Genomic DNA, 23216 nt, shown 5'->3' with positions numbered 1-23216 from the left:
GGGTGATTTTCCACTATGCAAAGTTCTCCATTTCACAAAGAACAATCTGTTTTTAAAAAGATACTCGCCTGAACCGGGATATGCCAAAGAAAATTTCCTTTGTTGAAAACGGAAAAAGATTTGTATTATTGATAGAATAAATAGAGAAGTTTAGCTTTTAGAGTCTCTTGATGAAATATTTTTTCTGCATCTGAGCTTATGCTGCAGATCATTAGATACCATAAATATACACGCCCGAACAGGGACTTGAACCCTGGACCCTCAGATTAAAAGTCTGATGCTCTACCGACTGAGCTATCCAGGCTCTGATGTTCTCATTGTGCCATCCCAGAAAGTAATATTTTACTTGGAAAAGCTGTTTATTAAACGCACAACAGAATTGTTTAAAAGGATCTCGTCCGAACAGGGACATGAACCCTGGACCCTCAGATTAAAAGTCTGATGCTCTACCGACTGAGCTATCCAGGCTCTGGTAGAAAAATGATGCCAGTTTAGAAGGTTCTGCAAACTATAAAAAAGGGAAAATTTTAGTACGCAAAAATGGAAAAAGATCTGTGTTACTGAAAGTATAAACTGAGAAGTTTGACTTGTAGGACCTCTCGACAAAACACAAATGATATGCCTCTAGGTTTACAGTGCAGATCATTAGATGCCATCAATATTAGCACCCTTCAAAAATGTCTTTCCATTCTAATAGATGAAGAAAATTGATTTGTTACTAGTCTAATTGAAATGCTGTGTGCCTCTCACAGTACGATGAATTTGAGTCTCTGATGAAATGTAGCCTTCCAGATTTAATTTTTAACTGTACTACTTGGCGATGATGTAATTACTGCCTAAAAATGTTAATGTCTGCCAATTGAAAAGAGATCAAGTAGAGTCCAATGTAAAATTAAGCCAAATGATTGTCCATTATGTGGATATTTGAAATGTGACAAATAATGTACAGACTTTTCTTGGCTCAAAACATATTCTCCCTAGCTCATGTGATGAGGCTAAAACGAACCTAAATACTGAAGGAAAGAAGAATTAAATAAAGTTTTGCAGTTGTAAAACATTTGTTTCTGGAGATTATTTCAGATGAAATGACATTTAGCCTCTGCATATTCAATAGTTTCTTTATCATTTTAATGAGTGAAGACAATGAAACCAATAGTCCATTTAAAATTTTCACAGGAATTTGCCAGCCTGTACAGATACTCAATGAACAATGAGTATATGAAGCAACAACAATTAAAAGATGCCTGCCTCAATGGGTGATTTTCCACTTTGCAAAGTTCTCCATTTCACAAAGAACAATCTGTTTTTAAAAAGATACTCGCCTGAACCGGGATATGCCAAAGAAAATTTCCTTTGTTGAAAACGGAAAAAGATTTGTATTATTGATAGAATAAACAGAGAAGTTTAGCTTTTAGAGTCTCTTGATGAAATATTTTTTCTGCATCTGAGCTTATGCTGCAGATCATTAGATACCATAAATATACACGCCCGAACAGGGACTTGAACCCTGGACCCTCAGATTAAAAGTCTGATGCTCTACCGACTGAGCTATCCAGGCTCTGATGTTCTCATTTTGCCATCCCAGAAAGTAATATTTTACTTGGAAAAGCTGTTTATTAAACGCACAACAGAATTGTTTAAAAGGATCTCGCCCGAACAGGGACTTGAACCCTGGACCCTCAGATTAAAAGTCTGATGCTCTACCGACTGAGCTATCCAGGCTCTGCTAGGAAAATGATGCCAGTTTAGAAGGTTCTGCAAACTATAAAAAAGGGAAAATTTTAGTACGCAAAAATGGAAAAAGATCTGTGTTACTGAAAGTATAAACTGAGAAGTTTGACTTGTAGGACCTCTTGACAAAACACAAATGATATGCCTCTAGGTTTACAGTGCAGATCATTAGATGCCATCAATATTAGCACCCTTCAAAAATGTCTTTCCATTCTAATAGATGAAGAAAATTGATTTGTTACTAGTCTAATTGAAATGCTGTGTGCCTCTCTCAGTACGATGAATTTGAGTCTCTGATGAAATGTAGCCTTCCAGATTTAATTTTTAACTGTACTACTTGGCGATGATGTAATTACTGCCTAAAAATGTTAATGTCTGCCAATTGAAAAGAGATCAAGTAGAGTCCAATGTAAAATTAAGCCAAATGATTGTCCATTATGTGGATATTTGAAATGTGACAAATAATGTACAGACTTTTCTTGGCTCAAAACATATTCTCCCTAGCTCATGTGATGAGGCTAAAACGAACCTAAATACTGAAGGAAAGAAGAATTAAATAAAGTTTTGCAGTTGTAAAACATTTGTTTCTGGATATTATTTCAGATGAAATGACATTTAGCCTCTGCATATTCAATAGTTTCTTTATCATTTTAATGAGTGAAGACAATGAAACCAATAGTCCATTTAAAATTTTCACAGGAATTTGCCAGCCTGTACAGATACTCAATGAACAATGAGTATATGAAGCAACAACAATTAAAAGATGCCTGCCTCAATGGGTGATTTTCCACTTTGCAAAGTTCTCCATTTCACAAAGAACAATCTGTTTTTAAAAAGATACTCGCCTGAACCGGGATATGCCAAAGAAAATTTCCTTTGTTGAAAACGGAAAAAGATTTGTATTATTGATAGAATAAACAGAGAAGTTTAGCTTTTAGAGTCTCTTGATGAAATATTTTTTCTGCATCTGAGCTTATGCTGCAGATCATTAGATACCATAAATATACACGCCCGAACAGGGACTTGAACCCTGGACCCTCAGATTAAAAGTCTGATGCTCTACCGACTGAGCTATCCAGGCTCTGATGTTCTCATTGTGCCATCCCAGAAAGTAATATTTTACTTGGAAAAGCTGTTTATTAAACGCACAACAGAATTGTTTAAAAGGATCTCGCCCGAACAGGGACTTGAACCCTGGGCCCTCAGATTAAAAGTCTGATGCTCTACCGACTGAGCTATCCAGGCTCTGGTAGGAAAATGATGCCAGTTTAGAAGGTTCTGCAAACTATAAAAAAGGGGAAATTTTAGTACGCAAAAATGGAAAAAGATCTGTGTTACTGAAAGTATAAACTGAGAAGTTTGACTTGTAGGACCTCTTGACAAAACACAAATGATATGCCTCTAGGTTTACAGTGCAGATCATTAGATGCCATCAATATTAGCACCCTTCAAAAATGTCTTTCCATTCTAATAGATGAAGAAAATTGATTTGTTACTAGTCTAATTGAAATGCTGTGTGCCTCTCACAGTACGATGAATTTGAGTCTCTGATGAAATGTAGCCTTCCAGATTTAATTTTTAACTGTACTACTTGGCGATGATGTAATTACTGCCTAAAAATGTTAATGTCTGCCAATTGAAAAGAGATCAAGTAGAGTCCAATGTAAAATGAGGCCAAATGATTGTCCATTATGTGGATATTTGAAATGTGACAAATAATGTACAGACTTTTCTTGGCTCAAAACATATTCTCCCTAGCTCATGTGATGAGGCTAAAACGAACCTAAATACTGAAGGAAAGAAGAATTAAATAAAGTTTTGCAGTTGTAAAACATTTGTTTCTGGAGATTATTTCAGATGAAATGACATTTAGCCTCTGCATATTCAATAGTTTCTTTATCATTTTAATGAGTGAAGACAATGAAACCAATAGTCCATTTAAAATTTTCACAGGAATTTGCCAGCCTGTACAGATACTCAATGAACAATGAGTATATGAAGCAACAACAATTAAAAGATGCCTGCCTCAATGGGTGATTTTCCACTTTGCAAAGTTCTCCATTTCACAAAGAACAATCTGTTTTTAAAAAGATACTCGCCTGAACCGGGATATGCCAAAGAAAATTTCCTTTGTTGAAAACGGAAAAAGATTTGTATTATTGATAGAATAAACAGAGAAGTTTAGCTTTTAGAGTCTCTTGATGAAATATTTTTTCTGCATCTGAGCTTATGCTGCAGATCATTAGATACCATAAATATACACGCCCGAACAGGGACTTGAACCCTGGACCCTCAGATTAAAAGTCTGATGCTCTACCGACTGAGCTATCCAGGCTCTGATGTTCTCCTTGTGCCATCCCAGAAAGTAATATTTTACTTGGAAAAGCTGTTTATTAAACGCACAACAGAATTGTTTAAAAGGATCTCGCCCGAACAGGGACTTGAACCCTGGACCCTCAGATTAAAAGTCTGATGCTCTACCGACTGAGCTATCCAGGCTCTGGTAGGAAAATGATGCCAGTTTAGAAGGTTCTGCAAACTATAAAAAAGGGAAAATTTTAGTACGCAAAAATGGAAAAAGATCTGTGTTACTGAAAGTATAAACTGAGAAGTTTGACTTGTAGGACCTCTTGACAAAACACAAATGATATGCCTCTAGGTTTACAGTGCAGATCATTAGATGCCATCAATATTAGCACCCTTCAAAAATGTCTTTCCATTCTAATAGATGAAGAAAATTGATTTGTTACTAGTCTAATTGAAATGCTGTGTGCCTCTCACAGTACGATGAATTTGAGTCTCTGATGAAATGTAGCCTTCCAGATTTAATTTTTAACTGTACTACTTGGCGATGATGTAATTACTGCCTAAAAATGTTAATGTCTGCCAATTGAAAAGAGATCAAGTAGAGTCCAATGTAAAATGAGGCCAAATGATGGTCCATTATGTGGATATTTGAAATGTGACAAATAATGTACAGACTTTTCTTGGCTCAAAACATATTCTCCCTAGCTCATGTGATGAGGCTAAAACGAACCTAAATACTGAAGGAAAGAAGAATTAAATAAAGTTTTGCAGTTGTAAAACATTTGTTTCTGGAGATTATTTCAGATGAAATGACATTTAGCCTCTGCATATTCAATAGTTTCTTTATCATTTTAATGAGTGAAGACAATGAAACCAATAGTCCATTTAAAATTTTCACAGGAATTTGCCAGCCTGTACAGATACTCAATGAACAATGAGTATATGAAGCAACAACAATTAAAAGATGCCTGCCTCAATGGGTGATTTTCCACTTTGCAAAGTTCTCCATTTCACAAAGAACAATCTGTTTTTAAAAAGATACTCGCCTGAACCGGGATATGCCAAAGAAAATTTCCTTTGTTGAAAACGGAAAAAGATTTGTATTATTGATAGAATAAACAGAGAAGTTTAGCTTTTAGAGTCTCTTGATGAAATATTTTTTCTGCATCTGAGCTTATGCTGCAGATCATTAGATACCATAAATATACACACCCGAACAGGGACTTGAACCCTGGACCCTCAGATTAAAAGTCTGATGCTCTACCGACTGAGCTATCCAGGCTCTGGTAGGAAAATGATGCCAGTTTAGAAGGTTCTGCAAACTATAAAAAAGGGAAAATTTTAGTACGCAAAAATGGAAAAAGATCTGTGTTACTGAAAGTATAAACTGAGAAGTTTGACTTGTAGGACCTCTTGACAAAACACAAATGATATGCCTCTAGGTTTACAGTGCAGATCATTAGATGCCATCAATATTAGCACCCTTCAAAAATGTCTTTCCATTCTAATAGATGAAGAAAATTGATTTGTTACTAGTCTAATTGAAATGCTGTGTGCCTCTCACAGTACGATGAATTTGAGTCTCTGATGAAATGTAGCCTTCCAGATTTAATTTTTAACTGTACTACTTGGCGATGATGTAATCACTGCCTAAAAATGTTAATGTCTGCCAATTGAAAAGAGATCAAGTAGAGTCCAATGTAAAATGAGGCCAAATGATGGTCCATTATGTGGATATTTGAAATGTGACAAATAATGTACAGACTTTTCTTGGCTCAAAACATATTCTCCCTAGCTCATGTGATGAGGCTAAAACGAACCTAAATACTGAAGGAAAGAAGAATTAAATAAAGTTTTGCAGTTGTAAAACATTTGTTTCTGGAGATTATTTCAGATGAAATGACATTTAGCCTCTGCATATTCAATAGTTTCTTTATCATTTTAATGAGTGAAGACAATGAAACCAATAGTCCATTTAAAATTTTCACAGGAATTTGCCAGCCTGTACAGATACTCAATGAACAATGAGTATATGAAGCAACAACAATTAAAAGATGCCTGCCTCAATGGGTGATTTTCCACTTTGCAAAGTTCTCCATTTCACAAAGAACAATCTGTTTTTAAAAAGATACTCGCCTGAACCGGGATATGCCAAAGAAAATTTCCTTTGTTGAAAACGGAAAAAGATTTGTATTATTGATAGAATAAACAGAGAAGTTTAGCTTTTAGAGTCTCTTGATGAAATATTTTTTCTGCATCTGAGCTTATGCTGCAGATCATTAGATACCATAAATATACACGCCCGAACAGGGACTTGAACCCTGGACCCTCAGATTAAAAGTCTGATGCTCTACCGACTGAGCTATCCAGGCTCTGATGTTCTCCTTGTGCCATCCCAGAAAGTAATATTTTACTTGGAAAAGTTGTTTATTAAACGCACAACAGAATTGTTTAAAAGGATCTCGCCCGAACAGGGACTTGAACCCTGGACCCTCAGATTAAAAGTCTGATGCTCTACCGACTGAGCTATCCAGGCTCTGGTAGGAAAATGATGCCAGTTTAGAAGGTTCTGCAAACTATAAAAAAGGGAAAATTTTAGTACGCAAAAATGGAAAAAGATCTGTGTTACTGAAAGTATAAACTGAGAAGTTTGACTTGTAGGACCTCTTGACAAAACACAAATGATATGCCTCTAGGTTTACAGTGCAGATCATTAGATGCCATCAATATTAGCACCCTTCAAAAATGTCTTTCCATTCTAATAGATGAAGAAAATTGATTTGTTACTAGTCTAATTGAAATGCTGTGTGCCTCTCACAGTACGATGAATTTGAGTCTCTGATGAAATGTAGCCTTCCAGATTTAATTTTTAACTGTACTACTTGGCGATGATGTAATTACTGCCTAAAAATGTTAATGTCTGCCAATTGAAAAGAGATCAAGTAGAGTCCAATGTAAAATGAGGCCAAATGATGGTCCATTATGTGGATATTTGAAATGTGACAAATAATGTACAGACTTTTCTTGGCTCAAAACATATTCTCCCTAGCTCATGTGATGAGGCTAAAACGAACCTAAATACTGAAGGAAAGAAGAATTAAATAAAGTTTTGCAGTTGTAAAACATTTGTTTCTGGAGATTATTTCAGATGAAATGACATTTAGCCTCTGCATATTCAATAGTTTCTTTATCATTTTAATGAGTGAAGACAATGAAACCAATAGTCCATTTAAAATTTTCACAGGAATTTGCCAGCCTGTACAGATACTTAATGAACAATGAGTATATGAAGCAACAACAATTAAAAGATGCCTGCCTCAATGGGTGATTTTCCACTATGCAAAGTTCTCCATTTCACAAAGAACAATCTGTTTTTAAAAAGATACTCGCCTGAACCGGGATATGCCAAAGAAAATTTCCTTTGTTGAAAACGGAAAAAGATTTGTATTATTGATAGAATAAATAGAGAAGTTTAGCTTTTAGAGTCTCTTGATGAAATATTTTTTCTGCATCTGAGCTTATGCTGCAGATCATTAGATACCATAAATATACACGCCCGAACAGGGACTTGAACCCTGGACCCTCAGATTAAAAGTCTGATGCTCTACCGACTGAGCTATCCAGGCTCTGATGTTCTCATTGTGCCATCCCAGAAAGTAATATTTTACTTGGAAAAGCTGTTTATTAAACGCACAACAGAATTGTTTAAAAGGATCTCGTCCGAACAGGGACATGAACCCTGGACCCTCAGATTAAAAGTCTGATGCTCTACCGACTGAGCTATCCAGGCTCTGGTAGAAAAATGATGCCAGTTTAGAAGGTTCTGCAAACTATAAAAAAGGGAAAATTTTAGTACGCAAAAATGGAAAAAGATCTGTGTTACTGAAAGTATAAACTGAGAAGTTTGACTTGTAGGACCTCTTGACAAAACACAAATGATATGCCTCTAGGTTTACAGTGCAGATCATTAGATGCCATCAATATTAGCACCCTTCAAAAATGTCTTTCCATTCTAATAGATGAAGAAAATTGATTTGTTACTAGTCTAATTGAAATGCTGTGTGCCTCTCACAGTACGATGAATTTGAGTCTCTGATGAAATGTAGCCTTCCAGATTTAATTTTTAACTGTACTACTTGGCGATGATGTAATTACTGCCTAAAAATGTTAATGTCTGCCAATTGAAAAGAGATCAAGTAGAGTCCAATGTAAAATTAAGCCAAATGATTGTCCATTATGTGGATATTTGAAATGTGACAAATAATGTACAGACTTTTCTTGGCTCAAAACATATTCTCCCTAGCTCATGTGATGAGGCTAAAACGAACCTAAATACTGAAGGAAAGAAGAATTAAATAAAGTTTTGCAGTTGTAAAACATTTGTTTCTGGAGATTATTTCAGATGAAATGACATTTAGCCTCTGCATATTCAATAGTTTCTTTATCATTTTAATGAGTGAAGACAATGAAACCAATAGTCCATTTAAAATTTTCACAGGAATTTGCCAGCCTGTACAGATACTCAATGAACAATGAGTATATGAAGCAACAACAATTAAAAGATGCCTGCCTCAATGGGTGATTTTCCACTTTGCAAAGTTCTCCATTTCACAAAGAACAATCTGTTTTTAAAAAGATACTCGCCTGAACCGGGATATGCCAAAGAAAATTTCCTTTGTTGAAAACGGAAAAAGATTTGTATTATTGATAGAATAAACAGAGAAGTTTAGCTTTTAGAGTCTCTTGATGAAATATTTTTTCTGCATCTGAGCTTATGCTGCAGATCATTAGATACCATAAATATACACGCCCGAACAGGGACTTGAACCCTGGACCCTCAGATTAAAAGTCTGATGCTCTACCGACTGAGCTATCCAGGCTCTGATGTTCTCATTTTGCCATCCCAGAAAGTAATATTTTACTTGGAAAAGCTGTTTATTAAACGCACAACAGAATTGTTTAAAAGGATCTCGCCCGAACAGGGACTTGAACCCTGGACCCTCAGATTAAAAGTCTGATGCTCTACCGACTGAGCTATCCAGGCTCTATTAGGAAAATGATGCCAGTTTAGAAGGTTCTGCAAACTATAAAAAAGGGAAAATTTTAGTACGCAAAAATGGAAAAAGATCTGTGTTACTGAAAGTATAAACTGAGAAGTTTGACTTGTAGGACCTCTTGACAAAACACAAATGATATGCCTCTAGGTTTACAGTGCAGATCATTAGATGCCATCAATATTAGCACCCTTCAAAAATGTCTTTCCATTCTAATAGATGAAGAAAATTGATTTGTTACTAGTCTAATTGAAATGCTGTGTGCCTCTCTCAGTACGATGAATTTGAGTCTCTGATGAAATGTAGCCTTCCAGATTTAATTTTTAACTGTACTACTTGGCGATGATGTAATTACTGCCTAAAAATGTTAATGTCTGCCAATTGAAAAGAGATCAAGTAGAGTCCAATGTAAAATTAAGCCAAATGATTGTCCATTATGTGGATATTTGAAATGTGACAAATAATGTACAGACTTTTCTTGGCTCAAAACATATTCTCCCTAGCTCATGTGATGAGGCTAAAACGAACCTAAATACTGAAGGAAAGAAGAATTAAATAAAGTTTTGCAGTTGTAAAACATTTGTTTCTGGATATTATTTCAGATGAAATGACATTTAGCCTCTGCATATTCAATAGTTTCTTTATCATTTTAATGAGTGAAGACAATGAAACCAATAGTCCATTTAAAATTTTCACAGGAATTTGCCAGCCTGTACAGATACTCAATGAACAATGAGTATATGAAGCAACAACAATTAAAAGATGCCTGCCTCAATGGGTGATTTTCCACTTTGCAAAGTTCTCCATTTCACAAAGAACAATCTGTTTTTAAAAAGATACTCGCCTGAACCGGGATATGCCAAAGAAAATTTCCTTTGTTGAAAACGGAAAAAGATTTGTATTATTGATAGAATAAACAGAGAAGTTTAGCTTTTAGAGTCTCTTGATGAAATATTTTTTCTGCATCTGAGCTTATGCTGCAGATCATTAGATACCATAAATATACACGCCCGAACAGGGACTTGAACCCTGGACCCTCAGATTAAAAGTCTGATGCTCTACCGACTGAGCTATCCAGGCTCTGATGTTCTCATTGTGCCATCCCAGAAAGTAATATTTTACTTGGAAAAGCTGTTTATTAAACGCACAACAGAATTGTTTAAAAGGATCTCGCCCGAACAGGGACTTGAACCCTGGGCCCTCAGATTAAAAGTCTGATGCTCTACCGACTGAGCTATCCAGGCTCTGGTAGGAAAATGATGCCAGTTTAGAAGGTTCTGCAAACTATAAAAAAGGGGAAATTTTAGTACGCAAAAATGGAAAAAGATCTGTGTTACTGAAAGTATAAACTGAGAAGTTTGACTTGTAGGACCTCTTGACAAAACACAAATGATATGCCTCTAGGTTTACAGTGCAGATCATTAGATGCCATCAATATTAGCACCCTTCAAAAATGTCTTTCCATTCTAATAGATGAAGAAAATTGATTTGTTACTAGTCTAATTGAAATGCTGTGTGCCTCTCACAGTACGATGAATTTGAGTCTCTGATGAAATGTAGCCTTCCAGATTTAATTTTTAACTGTACTACTTGGCGATGATGTAATTACTGCCTAAAAATGTTAATGTCTGCCAATTGAAAAGAGATCAAGTAGAGTCCAATGTAAAATGAGGCCAAATGATTGTCCATTATGTGGATATTTGAAATGTGACAAATAATGTACAGACTTTTCTTGGCTCAAAACATATTCTCCCTAGCTCATGTGATGAGGCTAAAACGAACCTAAATACTGAAGGAAAGAAGAATTAAATAAAGTTTTGCAGTTGTAAAACATTTGTTTCTGGAGATTATTTCAGATGAAATGACATTTAGCCTCTGCATATTCAATAGTTTCTTTATCATTTTAATGAGTGAATACAATGAAACCAATAGTCCATTTAAAATTTTCACAGGAATTTGCCAGCCTGTACAGATACTCAATGAACAATGAGTATATGAAGCAACAACAATTAAAAGATGCCTGCCTCAATGGGTGATTTTCCACTTTGCAAAGTTCTCCATTTCACAAAGAACAATCTGTTTTTAAAAAGATACTCGCCTGAACCGGGATATGCCAAAGAAAATTTCCTTTGTTGAAAACGGAAAAAGATTTGTATTATTGATAGAATAAACAGAGAAGTTTAGCTTTTAGAGTCTCTTGATGAAATATTTTTTCTGCATCTGAGCTTATGCTGCAGATCATTAGATACCATAAATATACACGCCCGAACAGGGACTTGAACCCTGGACCCTCAGATTAAAAGTCTGATGCTCTACCGACTGAGCTATCCAGGCTCTGATGTTCTCATTTTGCCATCCCAGAAAGTAATATTTTACTTGGAAAAGCTGTTTATTAAACGCACAACAGAATTGTTTAAAAGGATCTCGCCCGAACAGGGACTTGAACCCTGGACCCTCAGATTAAAAGTCTGATGCTCTACCGACTGAGCTATCCAGGCTCTATTAGGAAAATGATGCCAGTTTAGAAGGTTCTGCAAACTATAAAAAAGGGAAAATTTTAGTACGCAAAAATGGAAAAAGATCTGTGTTACTGAAAGTATAAACTGAGAAGTTTGACTTGTAGGACCTCTTGACAAAACACAAATGATATGCCTCTAGGTTTACAGTGCAGATCATTAGATGCCATCAATATTAGCACCCTTCAAAAATGTCTTTCCATTCTAATAGATGAAGAAAATTGATTTGTTACTAGTCTAATTGAAATGCTGTGTGCCTCTCTCAGTACGATGAATTTGAGTCTCTGATGAAATGTAGCCTTCCAGATTTAATTTTTAACTGTACTACTTGGCGATGATGTAATTACTGCCTAAAAATGTTAATGTCTGCCAATTGAAAAGAGATCAAGTAGAGTCCAATGTAAAATTAAGCCAAATGATTGTCCATTATGTGGATATTTGAAATGTGACAAATAATGTACAGACTTTTCTTGGCTCAAAACATATTCTCCCTAGCTCATGTGATGAGGCTAAAACGAACCTAAATACTGAAGGAAAGAAGAATTAAATAAAGTTTTGCAGTTGTAAAACATTTGTTTCTGGATATTATTTCAGATGAAATGACATTTAGCCTCTGCATATTCAATAGTTTCTTTATCATTTTAATGAGTGAAGACAATGAAACCAATAGTCCATTTAAAATTTTCACAGGAATTTGCCAGCCTGTACAGATACTCAATGAACAATGAGTATATGAAGCAACAACAATTAAAAGATGCCTGCCTCAATGGGTGATTTTCCACTTTGCAAAGTTCTCCATTTCACAAAGAACAATCTGTTTTTAAAAAGATACTCGCCTGAACCGGGATATGCCAAAGAAAATTTCCTTTGTTGAAAACGGAAAAAGATTTGTATTATTGATAGAATAAACAGAGAAGTTTAGCTTTTAGAGTCTCTTGATGAAATATTTTTTCTGCATCTGAGCTTATGCTGCAGATCATTAGATACCATAAATATACACGCCCGAACAGGGACTTGAACCCTGGACCCTCAGATTAAAAGTCTGATGCTCTACCGACTGAGCTATCCAGGCTCTGATGTTCTCATTGTGCCATCCCAGAAAGTAATATTTTACTTGGAAAAGCTGTTTATTAAACGCACAACAGAATTGTTTAAAAGGATCTCGCCCGAACAGGGACTTGAACCCTGGGCCCTCAGATTAAAAGTCTGATGCTCTACCGACTGAGCTATCCAGGCTCTGGTAGGAAAATGATGCCAGTTTAGAAGGTTCTGCAAACTATAAAAAAGGGGAAATTTTAGTACGCAAAAATGGAAAAAGATCTGTGTTACTGAAAGTATAAACTGAGAAGTTTGACTTGTAGGACCTCTTGACAAAACACAAATGATATGCCTCTAGGTTTACAGTGCAGATCATTAGATGCCATCAATATTAGCACCCTTCAAAAATGTCTTTCCATTCTAATAGATGAAGAAAATTGATTTGTTACTAGTCTAATTGAAATGCTGTGTGCCTCTCACAGTACGATGAATTTGAGTCTCTGATGAAATGTAGCCTTCCAGATTTAATTTTTAACTGTACTACTTGGCGATGATGTAATTACTGCCTAAAAATGTTAATGTCTGCCAATTGAAAAGAGATCAAGTAGAGTCCAATGTAAAATGAGGCCAAATGATTGTCCATTATGTGGATATTTGAAATGTGACAAATAATGTACAGACTTTTCTTGGCTCAAAACATATTCTCCCTAGCTCATGTGATGAGGCTAAAACGAACCTAAATACTGAAGGAAAGAAGAATTAAATAAAGTTTTGCAGTTGTAAAACATTTGTTTCTGGAGATTATTTCAGATGAAATGACATTTAGCCTCTGCATATTCAATAGTTTCTTTATCATTTTAATGAGTGAATACAATGAAACCAATAGTCCATTTAAAATTTTCACAGGAATTTGCCAGCCTGTACAGATACTCAATGAACAATGAGTATATGAAGCAACAACAATTAAAAGATGCCTGCCTCAATGGGTGATTTTCCACTTTGCAAAGTTCTCCATTTCACAAAGAACAATCTGTTTTTAAAAAGATACTCGCCTGAACCGGGATATGCCAAAGAAAATTTCCTTTGTTGAAAACGGAAAAAGATTTGTATTATTGATAGAATAAACAGAGAAGTTTAGCTTTTAGAGTCTCTTGATGAAATATTTTTTCTGCATCTGAGCTTATGCTGCAGATCATTAGATACCATAAATATACACGCCCGAACAGGGACTTGAACCCTGGACCCTCAGATTAAAAGTCTGATGCTCTACCGACTGAGCTATCCAGGCTCTGATGTTCTCATTGTGCCATCCCAGAAAGTAATATTTTACTTGGAAAAGCTGTTTATTAAACGCACAACAGAATTGTTTAAAAGGATCTCGCCCGAACAGGGACTTGAACCCTGGACCCTCAGATTAAAAGTCTGATGCTCTACCGACTGAGCTATCCAGGCTCTATTAGGAAAATGATGCCAGTTTAGAAGGTTCTGCAAACTATAAAAAAGGGAAAATTTTAGTACGCAAAAATGGAAAAAGATCTGTGTTACTGAAAGTATAAACTGAGAAGTTTGACTTGTAGGACCTCTTGACAAAACACAAATGATATGCCTCTAGGTTTACAGTGCAGATCATTAGATGCCATCAATATTAGCACCCTTCAAAAATGTCTTTCCATTCTAATAGATGAAGAAAATTGATTTGTTACTAGTCTAATTGAAATGCTGTGTGCCTCTCTCAGTACGATGAATTTGAGTCTCTGATGAAATGTAGCCTTCCAGATTTAATTTTTAACTGTACTACTTGGCGATGATGTAATTACTGCCTAAAAATGTTAATGTCTGCCAATTGAAAAGAGATCAAGTAGAGTCCAATGTAAAATTAAGCCAAATGATTGTCCATTATGTGGATATTTGAAATGTGACAAATAATGTACAGACTTTTCTTGGCTCAAAACATATTCTCCCTAGCTCATGTGATGAGGCTAAAACGAACCTAAATACTGAAGGAAAGAAGAATTAAATAAAGTTTTGCAGTTGTAAAACATTTGTTTCTGGATATTATTTCAGATGAAATGACATTTAGCCTCTGCATATTCAATAGTTTCTTTATCATTTTAATGAGTGAAGACAATGAAACCAATAGTCCATTTAAAATTTTCACAGGAATTTGCCAGCCTGTACAGATACTCAATGAACAATGAGTATATGAAGCAACAACAATTAAAAGATGCCTGCCTCAATGGGTGATTTTCCACTTTGCAAAGTTCTCCATTTCACAAAGAACAATCTGTTTTTAAAAAGATACTCGCCTGAACCGGGATATGCCAAAGAAAATTTCCTTTGTTGAAAACGGAAAAAGATTTGTATTATTGATAGAATAAACAGAGAAGTTTAGCTTTTAGAGTCTCTTGATGAAATATTTTTTCTGCATCTGAGCTTATGCTGCAGATCATTAGATACCATAAATATACACGCCCGAACAGGGACTTGAACCCTGGACCCTCAGATTAAAAGTCTGATGCTCTACCGACTGAGCTATCCAGGCTCTGATGTTCTCATTGTGCCATCCCAGAAAGTAATATTTTACTTGGAAAAGCTGTTTATTAAACGCACAACAGAATTGTTTAAAAGGATCTCGCCCGAACAGGGACTTGAACCCTGGGCCCTCAGATTAAAAGTCTGATGCTCTACCGACTGAGCTATCCAGGCTCTGGTAGGAAAATGATGCCAGTTTAGAAGGTTCTGCAAACTATAAAAAAGGGGAAATTTTAGTACGCAAAAATGGAAAAAGATCTGTGTTACTGAAAGTATAAACTGAGAAGTTTGACTTGTAGGACCTCTTGACAAAACACAAATGATATGCCTCTAGGTTTACAGTGCAGATCATTAGATGCCATCAATATTAGCACCCTTCAAAAATGTCTTTCCATTCTAATAGATGAAGAAAATTGATTTGTTACTAGTCTAATTGAAATGCTGTGTGCCTCTCACAGTACGATGAATTTGAGTCTCTGATGAAATGTAGCCTTCCAGATTTAATTTTTAACTGTACTACTTGGCGATGATGTAATTACTGCCTAAAAATGTTAATGTCTGCCAATTGAAAAGAGATCAAGTAGAGTCCAATGTAAAATGAGGCCAAATGATTGTCCATTATGTGGATATTTGAAATGTGACAAATAATGTACAGACTTTTCTTGGCTCAAAACATATTCTCCCTAGCTCATGTGATGAGGCTAAAACGAACCTAAATACTGAAGGAAAGAAGAATTAAATAAAGTTTTGCAGTTGTAAAACATTTGTTTCTGGAGATTATTTCAGATGAAATGACATTTAGCCTCTGCATATTCAATAGTTTCTTTATCATTTTAATGAGTGAATACAATGAAACCAATAGTCCATTTAAAATTTTCACAGGAATTTGCCAGCCTGTACAGATACTCAATGAACAATGAGTATATGAAGCAACAACAATTAAAAGATGCCTGCCTCAATGGGTGATTTTCCACTTTGCAAAGTTCTCCATTTCACAAAGAACAATCTGTTTTTAAAAAGATACTCGCCTGAACCGGGATATGCCAAAGAAAATTTCCTTTGTTGAAAACGGAAAAAGATTTGTATTATTGATAGAATAAACAGAGAAGTTTAGCTTTTAGAGTCTCTTGATGAAATATTTTTTCTGCATCTGAGCTTATGCTGCAGATCATTAGATACCATAAATATACACGCCCGAACAGGGACTTGAACCCTGGACCCTCAGATTAAAAGTTTGATGCTCTACCGACTGAGCTATCCAGGCTCTGATGTTCTCATTTTGCCATCCCAGAAAGTAATATTTTACTTGGAAAAGCTGTTTATTAAACGCACAACAGAATTGTTTAAAAGGATCTCGCCCGAACAGGGACTTGAACCCTGGACCCTCAGATTAAAAGTCTGATGCTCTACCGACTGAGCTATCCAGGCTCTATTAGGAAAATGATGCCAGTTTAGAAGGTTCTGCAAACTATAAAAAAGGGAAAATTTTAGTACGCAAAAATGGAAAAAGATCTGTGTTACTGAAAGTATAAACTGAGAAGTTTGACTTGTAGGACCTCTTGACAAAACACAAATGATATGCCTCTAGGTTTACAGTGCAGATCATTAGATGCCATCAATATTAGCACCCTTCAAAAATGTCTTTCCATTCTAATAGATGAAGAAAATTGATTTGTTACTAGTCTAATTGAAATGCTGTGTGCCTCTCTCAGTACGATGAATTTGAGTCTCTGATGAAATGTAGCCTTCCAGATTTAATTTTTAACTGTACTACTTGGCGATGATGTAATTACTGCCTAAAAATGTTAATGTCTGCCAATTGAAAAGAGATCAAGTAGAGTCCAATGTAAAATTAAGCCAAATGATTGTCCATTATGTGGATATTTGAAATGTGACAAATAATGTACAGACTTTTCTTGGCTCAAAACATATTCTCCCTAGCTCATGTGATGAGGCTAAAACGAACCTAAATACTGAAGGAAAGAAGAATTAAATAAAGTTTTGCAGTTGTAAAACATTTGTTTCTGGATATTATTTCAGATGAAATGACATTTAGCCTCTGCATATTCAATAGTTTCTTTATCATTTTAATGAGTGAAGACAATGAAACCAATAGTCCATTTAAAATTTTCACAGGAATTTGCCAGCCTGTACAGATACTCAATGAACAATGAGTATATGAAGCAACAACAATTAAAAGATGCCTGCCTCAATGGGTGATTTTCCACTTTGCAAAGTTCTCCATTTCACAAAGAACAATCTGTTTTTAAAAAGATACTCGCCTGAACCGGGATATGCCAAAGAAAATTTCCTTTGTTGAAAACGGAAAAAGATTTGTATTATTGATAGAATAAACAGAGAAGTTTAGCTTTTAGAGTCTCTTGATGAAATATTTTTTCTGCATCTGAGCTTATGCTGCAGATCATTAGATACCATAAATATACACGCCCGAACAGGGACTTGAACCCTGGACCCTCAGATTAAAAGTCTGATGCTCTACCGACTGAGCTATCCAGGCTCTGATGTTCTCATTGTGCCATCCCAGAAAGTAATATTTTACTTGGAAAAGCTGTTTATTAAACGCACAACAGAATTGTTTAAAAGGATCTCGCCCGAACAGGGACTTGAACCCTGGGCCCTCAGATTAAAAGTCTGATGCTCTACCGACTGAGCTATCCAGGCTCTGGTAGGAAAATGATGCCAGTTTAGAAGGTTCTGCAAACTATAAAAAAGGGGAAATTTTAGTACGCAAAAATGGAAAAAGATCTGTGTTACTGAAAGTATAAACTGAGAAGTTTGACTTGTAGGACCTCTTGACAAAACACAAATGATATGCCTCTAGGTTTACAGTGCAGATCATTAGATGCCATCAATATTAGCACCCTTCAAAAATGTCTTTCCATTCTAATAGATGAAGAAAATTGATTTGTTACTAGTCTAATTGAAATGCTGTGTGCCTCTCACAGTACGATGAATTTGAGTCTCTGATGAAATGTAGCCTTCCAGATTTAATTTTTAACTGTACTACTTGGCGATGATGTAATTACTGCCTAAAAATGTTAATGTCTGCCAATTGAAAAGAGATCAAGTAGAGTCCAATGTAAAATGAGGCCAAATGATTGTCCATTATGTGGATATTTGAAATGTGACAAATAATGTACAGACTTTTCTTGGCTCAAAACATATTCTCCCTAGCTCATGTGATGAGGCTAAAACGAACCTAAATACTGAAGGAAAGAAGAATTAAATAAAGTTTTGCAGTTGTAAAACATTTGTTTCTGGAGATTATTTCAGATGAAATGACATTTAGCCTCTGCATATTCAATAGTTTCTTTATCATTTTAATGAGTGAATACAATGAAACCAATAGTCCATTTAAAATTTTCACAGGAATTTGCCAGCCTGTACAGATACTCAATGAACAATGAGTATATGAAGCAACAACAATTAAAAGATGCCTGCCTCAATGGGTGATTTTCCACTTTGCAAAGTTCTCCATTTCACAAAGAACAATCTGTTTTTAAAAAGATACTCGCCTGAACCGGGATATGCCAAAGAAAATTTCCTTTGTTGAAAACGGAAAAAGATTTGTATTATTGATAGAATAAACAGAGAAGTTTAGCTTTTAGAGTCTCTTGATGAAATATTTTTTCTGCATCTGAGCTTATGCTGCAGATCATTAGATACCATAAATATACACGCCCGAACAGGGACTTGAACCCTGGACCCTAAGATTAAAAGTCTGATGCTCTACCGACTGAGCTATCCAGGCTCTGATGTTCTCATTGTGCCATCCCAGAAAGTAATATTTTACTTGGAAAAGCTGTTTATTAAACGCACAACAGAATTATTTAAAAGGATCGCGCCCGAACAGGGACTTGAACCCTGGACCCTCAGATTAAAAGCCTGATGCTCTACCGACTGAGCTATCCAGGCTCTGGTAGGAAAATGATGCCAGTTTAGAAGGTTCTGCAAACTATAAAAAAGGGAAAATTTTAGTACGCAAAAATGGAAAAAGATCTGTGTTACTGAAAGTATAAACTGAGAAGTTTGACTTGTAGGACCTCTTGACAAAACACAAATGATATGCCTCTAGGTTTACAGTGCAGATCATTAGATGCCATCAATATTAGCACCCTTCAAAAATGTCTTTCCATTCTAATAGATGAAGAAAATTGATTTGTTACTAGTCTAATTGAAATGCTGTGTGCCTCTCACAGTACGATGAATTTGAGTCTCTGATGAAATGTAGCCTTCCAGATTTAATTTTTAACTGTACTACTTGGCGATGATGTAATTACTGCCTAAAAATGTTAATGTCTGCCAATTGAAAAGAGATCAAGTAGAGTCCAATGTAAAATGAGGCCAAATGATTGTCCATTATGTGGATATTTGAAATGTGACAAATAATGTACAGACTTTTCTTGGCTCAAAACATATTCTCCCTAGCTCATGTGATGAGGCTAAAACGAACCTAAATACTGAAGGAAAGAAGAATTAAATAAAGTTTTGCAGTTGTAAAACATTTGTTTCTGGAGATTATTTCAGATGAAATGACATTTAGCCTCTGCATATTCAATAGTTTCTTTATCATTTTAATGAGTGAAGACAATGAAACCAATAGTCCATTTAAAATTTTCACAGGAATTTGCCAGCCTGTACAGATACTCAATGAACAATGAGTATATGAAGCAACAACAATTAAAAGATGCCTGCCTCAATGGGTGATTTTCCACTTTGCAAAGTTCTCCATTTCACAAAGAACAATCTGTTTTTAAAAAGATACTCGCCTGAACCGGGATATGCCAAAGAAAATTTCCTTTGTTGAAAACGGAAAAAGATTTGTATTATTGATATAATAAACAGAGAAGTTTAGCTTTTAGAGTCTCTTGATGAAATATTTTTTCTGCATCTGAGCTTATGCTGCAGATCATTAGATACCATAAATATACACGCCCGAACAGGGACTTGAACCCTGGACCCTCAGATTAAAAGTCTGATGCTCTACCGACTGAGCTATCCAGGCTCTGATGTTCTCATTGTGCCATCCCAGAAAGTAATATTTTACTTGGAAAAGCTGTTTATTAAACGCACAACAGAATTGTTTAAAAGGATCTCGCCCGAACAGGGACTTGAACCCTGGACTCTCAGATTAAAAGTCTGATGCTCTACCGACTGAGCTATCCAGGCTCTGGTAGGAAAATGATGCCAGTTTAGAAGGTTCTGCAAACTATAAAAAAGGGAAAATTTTAGTACGCAAAAATGGAAAAAGATCTGTGTTACTGAAAGTATAAACTGAGAAGTTTGACTTGTAGGACCTCTTGACAAAACACAAATGATATGCCTCTAGGTTTACAGTGCAGATCATTAGATGCCATCAATATTAGCACCCTTCAAAAATGTCTTTCCATTCTAATAGATGAAGAAAATTGATTTGTTACTAGTCTAATTGAAATGCTGTGTGCCTCTCTCAGTACGATGAATTTGAGTCTCTGATGAAATGTAGCCTTCCAGATTTAATTTTTAACTGTACTACTTGGCGATGATGTAATTACTGCCTAAAAATGTTAATGTCTGCCAATTGAAAAGAGATCAAGTAGAGTCCAATGTAAAATTAAGCCAAATGATTGTCCATTATGTGGATATTTGAAATGTGACAAATAATGTACAGACTTTTCTTGGCTCAAAACATATTCTCCCTAGCTCATGTGATGAGGCTAAAACGAACCTAAATACTGAAGGAAATAAGAATTAAATAAAGTTTTGCAGTTGTAAAACATTTGTTTTTGGAGATTATTTCAGATGAAATGACATTTAGCCTCTGCATATTCAATAGTTTCTTTATCATTTTAATGAGTGAAGACAATGAAACCAATAGTCCATTTAAAATTTTCACAGGAATTTGCCAGCCTGTACAGATACTCAATGAACAATGAGTATATGAAGCAACAACAATTAAAAGATGCCTGCCTCAATGGGTGATTTTCCACTTTGCAAAGTTCTCCATTTCACAAAGAACAATCTGTTTTTAAAAAGATACTCGCCTGAACCGGGATATGCCAAAGAAAATTTCCTTTGTTGAAAACGGAAAAAGATTTGTATTATTGATAGAATAAACAGAGAAGTTTAGCTTTTAGAGTCTCTTGATGAAATATTTTTTCTGCATCTGAGCTTATGCTGCAGATCATTAGATACCATAAATATACACGCCCGAACAGGGACTTGAACCCTGGACCCTAAGATTAAAAGTCTGATGCTCTACCGACTGAGCTATCCAGGCTCTGATGTTCTCATTGTGCCATCCCAGAAAGTAATATTTTACTTGGAAAAGCTGTTTATTAAACGCACAACAGAATTATTTAAAAGGATCTCGCCCGAACAGGGACTTGAACCCTGGACCCTCAGATTAAAAGCCTGATGCTCTACCGACTGAGCTATCCAGGCTCTGGTAGGAAAATGATGCCAGTTTAGAAGGTTCTGCAAACTATAAAAAAGGGAAAATTTTAGTACGCAAAAATGGAAAAAGATCTGTGTTACTGAAAGTATAAACTGAGAAGTTTGACTTGTAGGACCTCTTGACAAAACACAAATGATATGCCTCTAGGTTTACAGTGCAGATCATTAGATGCCATCAATATTAGCACCCTTCAAAAATGTCTTTCCATTCTAATAGATGAAGAAAATTGATTTGTTACTAGTCTAATTGAAATGCTGTGTGCCTCTCTCAGTACGATGAATTTGAGTCTCTGATGAAATGTAGCCTTCCAGATTTAATTTTTAACTGTACTACTTGGCGATGATGTAATTACTGCCTAAAAATGTTAATGTCTGCCAATTGAAAAGAGATCAAGTAGAGTCCAATGTAAAATTAAGCCAAATGATTGTCCATTATGTGGATATTTGAAATGTGACAAATAATGTACAGACTTTTCTTGGCTCAAAACATATTCTCCCTAGCTCATGTGATGAGGCTAAAACGAACCTAAATACTGAATGAAATAAGAATTAAATAAAGTTTTGCAGTTGTAAAACATTTGTTTTTGGAGATTATTTCAGATGAAATGACATTTAGCCTCTGCATATTCAATAGTTTCTTTATCATTTTAATGAGTGAAGACAATGAAACCAATAGTCCATTTAAAATTTTCACAGGAATTTGCCAGCCTGTACAGATACTCAATGAACAATGAGTATATGAAGCAACAACAATTAAAAGATGCCTGCCTCAATGGGTGATTTTCCACTTTGCAAAGTTCTCCATTTCACAAAGAACAATCTGTTTTTAAAAAGATACTCGCCTGAACCGGGATATGCCAAAGAAAATTTCCTTTGTTGAAAACGGAAAAAGATTTGTATTATTGATAGAATAAACAGAGAAGTTTAGCTTTTAGAGTCTCTTGATGAAATATTTTTTCTGCATCTGAGCTTATGCTGCAGATCATTAGATACCATAAATATACACGCCCGAACAGGGACTTGAACCCTGGACCCTAAGATTAAAAGTCTGATGCTCTACCGACTGAGCTATCCAGGCTCTGATGTTCTCATTGTGCCATCCCAGAAAGTAATATTTTACTTGGAAAAGCTGTTTATTAAACGCACAACAGAATTATTTAAAAGGATCTCGCCCGAACAGGGACTTGAACCCTGGACCCTCAGATTAAAAGCCTGATGCTCTACCGACTGAGCTATCCAGGCTTTGGTAGGAAAATGATGCCAGTTTAGAAGGTTCTGCAAACTATAAAAAAGGGAAAATTTTAGTACGCAAAAATGGAAAAAGATCTGTGTTACTGAAAGTATAAACTGAGAAGTTTGACTTGTAGGACCTCTTGACAAAACACAAATGATATGCCTCTAGGTTTACAGTGCAGATCATTAGATGCCATCAATATTAGCACCCTTCAAAAATGTCTTTCCATTCTAATAGATGAAGAAAATTGATTTGTTACTAGTCTAATTGAAATGCTGTGTGCCTCTCACAGTACGATGAATTTGAGTCTCTGATGAAATGTAGCCTTCCAGATTTAATTTTTAACTG

At 35.5% G+C, this 23216-nt stretch overlaps 26 non-coding genes across 26 annotated transcripts; all 26 read right to left on the bottom strand.

Annotated features, from left to right (window-relative positions):
• Positions 1 to 231: 231 nt before the first annotated feature.
• Positions 232 to 304, bottom strand: TRNAK-UUU (transfer RNA lysine (anticodon UUU)). Its single transcript has one exon. It is a non-coding gene; the product is annotated as a tRNA-Lys (tRNA).
• A 1181-nt stretch (positions 305 to 1485) lies between these two features.
• TRNAK-UUU (transfer RNA lysine (anticodon UUU)) lies at positions 1486 to 1558 on the bottom strand. Its single transcript has one exon. It is a non-coding gene; the product is annotated as a tRNA-Lys (tRNA).
• Positions 1559 to 1649: 91 nt separating this feature from the next.
• Positions 1650 to 1722, bottom strand: TRNAK-UUU (transfer RNA lysine (anticodon UUU)). Its single transcript has one exon. It is a non-coding gene; the product is annotated as a tRNA-Lys (tRNA).
• Positions 1723 to 2739: 1017 nt separating this feature from the next.
• On the bottom strand, positions 2740 to 2812 carry TRNAK-UUU (transfer RNA lysine (anticodon UUU)). Its single transcript has one exon. It is a non-coding gene; the product is annotated as a tRNA-Lys (tRNA).
• A 91-nt stretch (positions 2813 to 2903) lies between these two features.
• Positions 2904 to 2976, bottom strand: TRNAK-UUU (transfer RNA lysine (anticodon UUU)). The gene has a single exon. It is a non-coding gene; the product is annotated as a tRNA-Lys (tRNA).
• A 1017-nt stretch (positions 2977 to 3993) lies between these two features.
• Positions 3994 to 4066, bottom strand: TRNAK-UUU (transfer RNA lysine (anticodon UUU)). The gene has a single exon. It is a non-coding gene; the product is annotated as a tRNA-Lys (tRNA).
• A 91-nt stretch (positions 4067 to 4157) lies between these two features.
• Positions 4158 to 4230, bottom strand: TRNAK-UUU (transfer RNA lysine (anticodon UUU)). The gene has a single exon. It is a non-coding gene; the product is annotated as a tRNA-Lys (tRNA).
• A 2107-nt stretch (positions 4231 to 6337) lies between these two features.
• On the bottom strand, positions 6338 to 6410 carry TRNAK-UUU (transfer RNA lysine (anticodon UUU)). Its single transcript has one exon. It is a non-coding gene; the product is annotated as a tRNA-Lys (tRNA).
• A 91-nt stretch (positions 6411 to 6501) lies between these two features.
• On the bottom strand, positions 6502 to 6574 carry TRNAK-UUU (transfer RNA lysine (anticodon UUU)). Its single transcript has one exon. It is a non-coding gene; the product is annotated as a tRNA-Lys (tRNA).
• A 1017-nt stretch (positions 6575 to 7591) lies between these two features.
• On the bottom strand, positions 7592 to 7664 carry TRNAK-UUU (transfer RNA lysine (anticodon UUU)). Its single transcript has one exon. It is a non-coding gene; the product is annotated as a tRNA-Lys (tRNA).
• A 1181-nt stretch (positions 7665 to 8845) lies between these two features.
• On the bottom strand, positions 8846 to 8918 carry TRNAK-UUU (transfer RNA lysine (anticodon UUU)). Its single transcript has one exon. It is a non-coding gene; the product is annotated as a tRNA-Lys (tRNA).
• Positions 8919 to 9009: 91 nt separating this feature from the next.
• TRNAK-UUU (transfer RNA lysine (anticodon UUU)) lies at positions 9010 to 9082 on the bottom strand. The gene has a single exon. It is a non-coding gene; the product is annotated as a tRNA-Lys (tRNA).
• A 1017-nt stretch (positions 9083 to 10099) lies between these two features.
• On the bottom strand, positions 10100 to 10172 carry TRNAK-UUU (transfer RNA lysine (anticodon UUU)). Its single transcript has one exon. It is a non-coding gene; the product is annotated as a tRNA-Lys (tRNA).
• A 91-nt stretch (positions 10173 to 10263) lies between these two features.
• TRNAK-UUU (transfer RNA lysine (anticodon UUU)) lies at positions 10264 to 10336 on the bottom strand. The gene has a single exon. It is a non-coding gene; the product is annotated as a tRNA-Lys (tRNA).
• A 1017-nt stretch (positions 10337 to 11353) lies between these two features.
• On the bottom strand, positions 11354 to 11426 carry TRNAK-UUU (transfer RNA lysine (anticodon UUU)). The gene has a single exon. It is a non-coding gene; the product is annotated as a tRNA-Lys (tRNA).
• Positions 11427 to 11517: 91 nt separating this feature from the next.
• TRNAK-UUU (transfer RNA lysine (anticodon UUU)) lies at positions 11518 to 11590 on the bottom strand. Its single transcript has one exon. It is a non-coding gene; the product is annotated as a tRNA-Lys (tRNA).
• Positions 11591 to 12607: 1017 nt separating this feature from the next.
• TRNAK-UUU (transfer RNA lysine (anticodon UUU)) lies at positions 12608 to 12680 on the bottom strand. The gene has a single exon. It is a non-coding gene; the product is annotated as a tRNA-Lys (tRNA).
• Positions 12681 to 12771: 91 nt separating this feature from the next.
• On the bottom strand, positions 12772 to 12844 carry TRNAK-UUU (transfer RNA lysine (anticodon UUU)). Its single transcript has one exon. It is a non-coding gene; the product is annotated as a tRNA-Lys (tRNA).
• A 1017-nt stretch (positions 12845 to 13861) lies between these two features.
• Positions 13862 to 13934, bottom strand: TRNAK-UUU (transfer RNA lysine (anticodon UUU)). The gene has a single exon. It is a non-coding gene; the product is annotated as a tRNA-Lys (tRNA).
• Positions 13935 to 14025: 91 nt separating this feature from the next.
• On the bottom strand, positions 14026 to 14098 carry TRNAK-UUU (transfer RNA lysine (anticodon UUU)). Its single transcript has one exon. It is a non-coding gene; the product is annotated as a tRNA-Lys (tRNA).
• Positions 14099 to 15115: 1017 nt separating this feature from the next.
• TRNAK-UUU (transfer RNA lysine (anticodon UUU)) lies at positions 15116 to 15188 on the bottom strand. Its single transcript has one exon. It is a non-coding gene; the product is annotated as a tRNA-Lys (tRNA).
• Positions 15189 to 15279: 91 nt separating this feature from the next.
• TRNAK-UUU (transfer RNA lysine (anticodon UUU)) lies at positions 15280 to 15352 on the bottom strand. The gene has a single exon. It is a non-coding gene; the product is annotated as a tRNA-Lys (tRNA).
• A 1181-nt stretch (positions 15353 to 16533) lies between these two features.
• TRNAK-UUU (transfer RNA lysine (anticodon UUU)) lies at positions 16534 to 16606 on the bottom strand. The gene has a single exon. It is a non-coding gene; the product is annotated as a tRNA-Lys (tRNA).
• A 1017-nt stretch (positions 16607 to 17623) lies between these two features.
• Positions 17624 to 17696, bottom strand: TRNAK-UUU (transfer RNA lysine (anticodon UUU)). Its single transcript has one exon. It is a non-coding gene; the product is annotated as a tRNA-Lys (tRNA).
• Positions 17697 to 17787: 91 nt separating this feature from the next.
• TRNAK-UUU (transfer RNA lysine (anticodon UUU)) lies at positions 17788 to 17860 on the bottom strand. Its single transcript has one exon. It is a non-coding gene; the product is annotated as a tRNA-Lys (tRNA).
• A 2271-nt stretch (positions 17861 to 20131) lies between these two features.
• On the bottom strand, positions 20132 to 20204 carry TRNAK-UUU (transfer RNA lysine (anticodon UUU)). The gene has a single exon. It is a non-coding gene; the product is annotated as a tRNA-Lys (tRNA).
• Positions 20205 to 23216: the final 3012 nt, after the last annotated feature.

The sequence above is a fragment of the Crinia signifera genome, unplaced genomic scaffold (genome assembly GCF_055691185.1).
Source record: "Crinia signifera unplaced genomic scaffold, ASM5569118v1 HAP2_SCAFFOLD_277, whole genome shotgun sequence".
Taxonomy (NCBI): Eukaryota; Metazoa; Chordata; class Amphibia; order Anura; family Myobatrachidae; genus Crinia; species Crinia signifera.
The sequence above is the reverse complement of the archived record's forward strand: the minus strand, read 5'-3'. Positions and strand labels throughout refer to the sequence as shown.